Source organism: Dromaius novaehollandiae, chromosome 6, assembly GCF_036370855.1.
Source record: "Dromaius novaehollandiae isolate bDroNov1 chromosome 6, bDroNov1.hap1, whole genome shotgun sequence".
Classification (NCBI taxonomy): Eukaryota; Metazoa; Chordata; class Aves; order Casuariiformes; family Dromaiidae; genus Dromaius; species Dromaius novaehollandiae.
In genome coordinates this window covers 13,944,432-13,952,993 of record NC_088103.1, presented here as the reverse complement: position 1 = coordinate 13,952,993, position 8,562 = coordinate 13,944,432, and positions in this window count along the sequence as shown.

The following is an 8,562-nucleotide window of genomic DNA, read 5'->3' as shown; positions in this document are numbered from 1 at the left end:
TCCCTCTCTCCTCCAGCCTCTGCAGTTTGAGAAACCAAAGGATTAAAGGTACTCACATAGCACAGCTAGGGATGAGAGCAACACCCAAGTAAACAGTTACCTTATTTTTGGTGTGGCACAGTTGCAGGATGCGTAATCCTAAGTCACTTGCAGCTATATCGGTGCACAGATGATCTAGAAATGTTCCCTACGATACAGATGGTGGAGCAGCACAAGCTCACGAGAGCGCAGAGGGGACGTGTACAGGGTATATACATCTAGCCATCCTGGAAGGGGTCCTTTCACAGCAGTGAATGCAGCTGGTGTGCTGAACACCCCAGAACTGTCTGAGAAGGAATTATCACTGTGGTTAAAAGGTGGTATTTACAGAAAGTACATCATCTGCAATGCAGAAAAATCTCAAAACATAGAACAATTCCAAATATTTGATCAGCTGCTGTCTTGTAACCTGTGGTCTGGATCGGGATGCATCCCTTTGCAAATTTGTACTGTCTTTATACAATCTGTGTAGGAGGAGAGACTCTGGAATGGAAGGTCCAAGCTAGGATGGTCAAAGTTCATTGTCTTCGTAGGTGTTTTGTTAACTTTCTTGTGGAAAATGTTCATTAATGATTGGGGGAAAAATGTGAGGAAAGCAACTGGTAGTTTGGCTAGAGTTTAGTTTAGGCAGATGTATTAGGTATCTGTGCACTTGCAGAGTCTAAAGGACAGAGTCAGCTGTCTTCAACAGCCTTAAAAAGCAATACTTCAGTAGTTATAATTTAATCCTTCCTGTGAGAGGAAGAAAAAGTGGGGCTTGTCAAGTGCTGTTTGACCGCATTAGCCAGGGCCATTATACCTTCTCTCAGATTTGTGTAAAAGGGAATAAACCAGCTTAAGCTGCAAGAATTCAGATTTCTTCTGAGCTGCCAATACCATGCTGCAACCCCCCACAGAGTGTCATCATGGCTAAATCGATAGGGAACTGAGCTAACATTGTTTGGGGAAGTGCGGAGATATCGGCAGGATACCCCCTCCCTGCCCCACTCTGTCTGACTACTGCTGCCAACACAAAATGCAGCATCTAGAAACTACAATGTCCCAAAGAGGCTCCGTGACTTAGCTGAGACCTCAACTAGGTGTTCAGGTGAATTGTATCACCAGTTAACCACCATCTAACAAACTTAATCTGTGTTGTTCTGAATGCTGTTTTATAAATCAGTTTCCTGCATTAGTCTTCAAAAATATACATATGTGCAAAGTAAAGCTCATAGGCAAACCTTTTGCAAAACTTACAACAAAATGTAGTAGCCATTTACTTTGAAAAATATGATATATAATAGCTTTTCTTTCTTTTACATTACTGCAAGAGCTTTTTGTTCTTATATTATCCATATAGGTTATCAGTACATATAAGGATTAGAGTTAAAAGTTATCTAAAAAAAGAAAAAAAGTAATTTTTATCTTGCTGCTCATTTTAACATTCTTACTAAGCAATGCAATCAGCTAATGTAATTGCAAGGATTGTCTTTTAAAGATTTGAAAAGTGAGAAGACTGGTAGAAGACTTTTTGTAACAAACTAGGAAACTATCACATTTTTTAAGCAAGTGTAATCTTATGCATCTGCAGCATATGTTTTCATTCTCTAAACTGTTGAAGGAGCTATTTGGGTTCCTTAAATAACAATGCTTTACGTATTAGGACATTAAAGAAAAAAATCACAATAATTTAAGGCTATTTTACAAATCAAATACAGTTCAACTAAAACACAATACTGCACATGAAATGACAAATAAGTGCTGTCAGCATGAACCACATTTGTTAAGAGTACAGAAAGAACGTAAAATTACAGTGTTGCATCTCCAAGCAAAGAAATATATCAGCTCTGTTTTCCCAGAGAATCCACTCTCAGTGAAGATATAGTGCCTTCTTTATCATAGCATCGGTCTCTCAGGGCCTCTAGGTTTGCCACAAATTCACCAAGATCAATCCCAGTACAGAACAAAAGCGCTGTTTTTACTGAGACATAGGTTTTCTGTGGTGCCTCGCAGTAGAACTAAAAACCAATTAAGACAATGCATGTTATATTAGGATAGCTCAAAAGGCACTCATTGTTTTAGGGAAAAGATTCAGTTTTCTTTACAGGTTGGAATAGGATTCCTTCCAAAAGAAGAAAGGCAAAGATTGGAGCTATCTCCTATAGGAGCAAATCTCATACAAGTAGGGTTACATCAGACAAAATGCCAGTGAAAATACCAGTATATTAAAAAAAAATCACAATGCATAAATAGAATAGACAATCAATTCACTTTCACAGAAAATGACTTTAATAAGAAAATGAAATATCCCTGTTTCAAATGGCTCATCTCTTCTTGAGGAAATGGGATCATCCACTGCTGAAATTAAAAGTGTGGTTAACAGAAAATAGAGCAGAACTGGACACTTAGTATCACTGAAAAGCAGTGCAAAATACAACCAAGTACCAGAATGTCCCCTCTAGTCCCATGCTACCAACACTTGACTCTAACCAGAGATATGGCAGGTGTGATGAGGTGGCAAAAATGCATTAAGGAAGGTCCTTCAAGGAAATAACCACGCATTTGTTACACAAACCTCTCTCCCAACAAGTGCCTGTCAAGCACACAACATGGAGAGGACAGTCACCAACCACATCATGCGCCTGCTAAGGTCCCGGTGGGGTTCGGATTGTACAACACCACGTCAGTTGAGCACTCCAGAAATCTTCAGTGCTACTCTGGTGCATGATCTGTGTAAAAACAGGTCAAGTAGATGACTTCCTCTCTTGAGCAAAAAGATGACAATCTCAGCAAATCAAAAGGCAAATATTTTTGTTGAGAAAGTCACAAGGTACAGCATGAATACTGGAGATGGCCCCTCATCAACAGTGCTTATTTATTCCCTGCCGAAAATTCATTTGTTTCTGGCCAGTACAGAATACTGAAGTTTAATGGCACACATTTATCAGGGCAGGGAGCGGCATAATGCATTCCTGTGATTCTCTGTAGACTACAGGCATACACTTCTCATTTTGCTAGAGTATTAAATTCACGTAACAGCAGTTAAGAGTTAGCTTTTCTCTCACTTATTTAAGTACATTATAATACTGAGGAAAGGCATTAACCTTATGTCAACAAAAGGGAGAGACTAATAGTAGCAACAGTGCCCCAAATTCAGCTTTAGTGAAATCTCATGGGTTTCAGTGCAAATGCTGTCAATTTTCTTCTGTATAATGTAGTTCTGCCACTTAAGAGCTAGCCTTATTTCCAGTACTAGCCTTCGCCTCATCTTTGGTCTTCACAGGCTGAGACTGAGATTCCAAGTTTTGTAGCACTTTTGCAGTTATGCTTAGTCATCCAATCTGTTACACAGCACATTCTAAAGCAGTTTACAATTTATTTCAAAATGTTAGCAGAGAAGTGTTCAAAAAAGCCTAAATATTTTAACTTTGTACCGCCAAGACAAACTAGCTAGAGGAGGGACAAAAAGAAAGATTCCACAATGGACAAAGTTTATTTTAGTCTATGTTAAGCTGCTAGTAGGGCTTGTCTAGATATAGATTTGTCCATTGTACACACCCTTAGTCTGCATTTAGTGCAGACAGGCACAGAGATAGTGAGGAATGGCTAGCAGGCTTTACATTCAAACCCAGGCCCATAGTAACTCTCAGGTATAACTAATTCCATAAGAAATAGCTTGTAAATGAGTTTTTGCATCCAAAGAGGACTGTTAACCAAGATAAGCTTACCTCCCTCTGTTGGCATCATGCCTGTATCACCTAAGCTCTGGGAATCTCTGCAAATGCTCACCAGGTCTGGAGCAAGTTCACCAGTGGGCTGTAGCTTTGAGACCCAGCTCATCAACTCACCATGGTTTGCAAAGGACGGAAACCCGCTGCTGCGCACACGTGTTCCTCGAGCTTCTGCAGCGGCTCACGTGTTGCGAGGCAGGAAACACCCTGTGTCAGGCATGTGTGGATCATTGTTCTGCCGCTCAGAAATCCTGGCATCAGTACCAGGGCTTCCTGCTCACTCCAGTCCTCCACTTGCTAACGCTTGCTCTATTTCTGGATCGTTAATCCCTGTATTCTGCAGTGTAAATACCAAGCTATCCTGAAACTATCTATTTCCAGCACCAGTTACCTAGCTGCATCTGCAAGAAGCTTGGACAGTTTGCAATCAATAAATTAACTGAAAATGTACTTGCTCTGACAACTACAATGTAAACATATCCGGTATGTTCTACCGCTGTAATCTGATACTCTTTCCAAGGTTATGTGATTCATACCACAGGGACTGCGAAGAGAACTGGAAACCACTCTTCGCTTACGTGATCACAGCTGATTATTTAATTCATGGAATAGCTTCCTTACCAAAAAAGTGCAAAAAAGTATGGCTTTACCGAAACAACTTTGGGACTCCTTTGTTCTCATTCTCTCCCTTGTTCTTGCTCTCTTTCTACATAAATATATAACTGAATCTATGTTAAACTTAATTTGGCTTTTGGGCTTTGTCACTTAGAGTATATTGCAAGGATTGTCAGATAAAAGAATCGGGACCAATTTCCAGGTTACATTTCGGTAGGCTAGCAGCCCGAGATCTGCGAGTGCTGTGTTCTTGTGCTGACCCAGAGGAATTGTGCAGTGTCAGCATTTGGGATGGTTCCAAATCTCAGTGTGATATCCGATACCTGAACCTATTAGCTTTTATTGCTGAGGTACAACTTCTACCAAATAAATTATGTAACAGGACCTATCTTTGAAACCTTTGCAATCTAACCGGAGGTGATGTACCTCAACTTGTCTGGTAATCATTAGGGCAAGTACTGGAACAACTAGCAAAAACTGGAAAACAAAAAAGTCATTAGAATGCACGCGTGTTACTTACGCATCCTTGTCCTAAAAACATGCTTACGAAGGTTTCTGTGTTTCAGCATCAAAACAACACAACAAATAGTTGACCGTCCATCAGTGCATTTCAGTCTAGGTAATGCCAGAGCGGAAGTTTCACATCCTGAAATTGAAATCAGGAGAGAGAGGCTGAAACATGTCTTGCTGAACCCAATCTTAGATACATAAATAGAGCTCCAAGTGATTACTTTAGGTGGTATTCAGACACCGTCACTGGAGAACATACAAGTGAAGTACACTCCAGTAGGCATAACGTTCACATAAAATCTAAATCCATTTGGAGGGATTCTGGACAGAGATTTCTTTTATCCTCTTTACCCATTACAATAGCTGTTAAAACCTGAAAGGTTTTGGCCTGAAGAGTTAAGAAGCCACATCACGTATAACATCTGAGATCTCCAGCAAAGCCTCTACCTTGAATCCACATGCTTTTGGAGAGTATTTTTTTCTCTGGAGTGAACCCATGAACACTTTCAGCAGGAATCTAGAATACATCCTCAATGAAGGTTGCATTCATTCAAATACACATCAGAAGCACAGAGCCATCACCTTGAACCATGGGGCTGCACAAAACAGACCTATGACTAAGACATGGGACTGAGTACTAAACTGAAGTTTTGCAGAGTGATGTAATTTAGGTAGATGTAGGTTGATCAGGGCATTTAAAGACCTTCTAGAGCATGGCAGGTCATGTCCGCCCTGACTCCTCATCCCCCTCAGAAAATTGAACTGCTGTAATCATAGTTGATGAACACACACTGTGCTGTGATCTGTCCTGTAATTATTTTTCTTCAATCTTTTGAATAATGTGTCAAATTAAAAAAAAAATTTTTTTCAAGTATTTGAATAATACTTAGTGAGGACTGTTAATGTATGCTGAGATTATTAAAAAGTTATCAAGTTCTTTACACTATCAATTTAACTAAACAGAAATAGTATTTCATAATAGATGAGCGTATGCAGAAGTAAGGATAGAGAGAACATTATAATCACACATTATACCAAATGTGTTCGCTTATCATAGCACCCAGAGAAAGATTATACAGGATCATTTGAAGTATATACCAATAAACTAAAACAATTTCCATTTTCCAAGATCCAATAGCTGTTATTGATACCCAGAAAAATAAAAAATTGCCTCATGTCTCTCACATTGTTTAATTAGTGTTGTCTACTGGTATCACTGTATGAGAACTATGAACTCAAGTCTACCCTACCTTTGTTGGTACATCACTCTCCAGTGGGAGCAAGCCTTAATTCCTGTTTGGTCTGTGACACACCGAGCAGCCAGAAAAATCATTATAAGATGTGCCATGTCAAGCAGTTGTTTTGAAGTAGTATTGGGTAGACAGAGCTGAGCCTGGAGTGAAGTCTTTGGATTCTTCTCTCTACTCTTAGGGATGAGTCTCACCACAGAGTAAGGTGATTGCCCCACCTATTCATGTGGTTTACTTTTAGGCAATAAGAGAAGTTCCTTAGAAGAGGCACAATAGCTGCAAGGATATTAAAAGGATTTGAGAGTTAGACAAAAAGAAAAAAGTGTTAACTTGACAAAAAAAAGCCTTCCTTATCTGGAAATACTTATTTCTGCATTTTTGGAAATATTTGAGACACTGGGGAAAGTTTGTTTTAAGCATCTCTACATATGCTTGGAATTTATTTTTCACACACAAAGCATTCCTGTGCAGTTACTATGTGTGTGAACTAGCACATGCATTTCCTCCTCTTTGATTTTTCTGGTGTTTGTTCCCCTCTCCCCCCCCCGCCCCCAAAGGGTCATTGCAAGAAGTCTCTATGATTAGAATCCTCTGAACAGATCGATTGGCATAGCCTCCTAGATTTCATACATAACTAGACAGCATCTTAAATATAGGACACGGGTCTTCACAAAGAACACCACCGCTTCAAGTTGCAGAGACGCCACTCAGGAACATAATCTCAGAGCAGATTTACCCCAGCGAAAATGCTTAAGGTGAAGCAGGTAAAAAGATTTGAATTTTAAGTTTGAATAGATCAACAGTGAATTAAAGTTGCATATGAGAAAACGAATTCTTTTCCTTAAAGGGAAGTTTCCAGCTTCAGGGCAGGCTGACAAACCACCTTAAGTTTCCCCAGTTCAGAAATGGAAAACATCCTTAATGGCTTCCGGTAACAGTATCTTTGAAGTCCTGCAGTAATTATGTAACTGCTCTGGAGCAGCTGCTAGGAGCAGCTAGGAAGCCTGCCTCTGAGCTGAGCGCTCGGGAAGGGGAAAAACAAACAGAAAAATCTTTTATTGAATCCTTGCTGAGACCATTCTCCCAGCCCAGCCTTAGCTGCAACAAGCGTCAGGCTTTTATTGTTTGCTCTACTTTTTGGGATTGGTCGTGGAGGAAGAAAGTGAAGCCTGAGCATCATGTGGGCAACTTCAGTGTTATCTGAACACAAATGCTGAGAAAACATTGCCCCGACTCCTTCTGTCCCTGTGGGAGTAACAGTGCTGTGCCTTCCACGAACTCTGTGAGGCCTGAGGCTCGGAAGAAACATTCAATTTAGGAAACCACTGTAAAATTTTCAGGAGGGTGCAGAAGACTTAGGAGCTAATTTAGAAGCCCACTGATCTGTTTGGAATTTGCAGCCAAACTCAATTCTCATTTCTGCTGATATAAAACCAAAATAACATCACTATAGTTATTTCATCAGTGTAACAAGAGCAACAGCTGCCCCCACGGTATCCACGGAAGTGTGAATTTCAGCCCTCAACAAATTCTAATATTTTGGAGAACCAATCAAAGGTTCTCTGTGCTTCCTGAATTATATCTTAAAAGATTCCTTGCATTAATACCTTTAAGTAAGAACAGATGACAATTCATAAATGCAAAGGGCAGTGCAAGAATCATACCGTTAAACTCTTCTTTCTAAAATAGTTTTATAATGGGAAGGAAATAACTCAAAAGTGTGTGAGAATATGAAAGCTGTACTGTCAGACAGTACAGCATGCTATGTTAAGCTCGACAGGTTCAGTGTCATCTGAAAATTACAAGACATTTGTATTATTAAAGAAAAAAACACAACTAAAATATACTTCTGCAGGGAAAGGAAAGCTGCCCCAGCAATCAAAGGAGATTGCTAAAATGCAGTATGGCCCAAAGAATAATATTTGCAAGAAAAGCAAGTAGGAGAAGATCATAAAAGGAAAGGGGAAGGCAAATAAATCTGGTAGCATATTAACCAAAAAGAGCAACACAGGTAAGAGTTTCAAATACATTTGCATCATACCACAAAAAGAAAACATTAATTATTAGGCTACAATTTTTGGCTTCCTGTGCCAGTATAAACTACTTAGAACATGAATTTTGTAGCCTGAAAGACTGAGAACAGTATCTCAGTCATGATCAGTTCTAACAGTGTCCAGTTTATTCAACATTTAATGGCTTGATCTAGTAAACCTTAAGGTCATTTTAAACACATATTATTAGTAGTATGAAGTATCCTGAATTCAATCAAGCAAATATTAGGACTCTTTGGGAAAAAAAATCTAGCTTGCTTTTACAGATTTTTTCCAAGAGGTAACCTGGGAAAACAGGAGACACCTTTTTATCTTTAATAGAAATCTAAAACTGAGAAAAAATTTCAAAATAAAAATATTCAGAGTATTTCAAAACAATAAATAGTT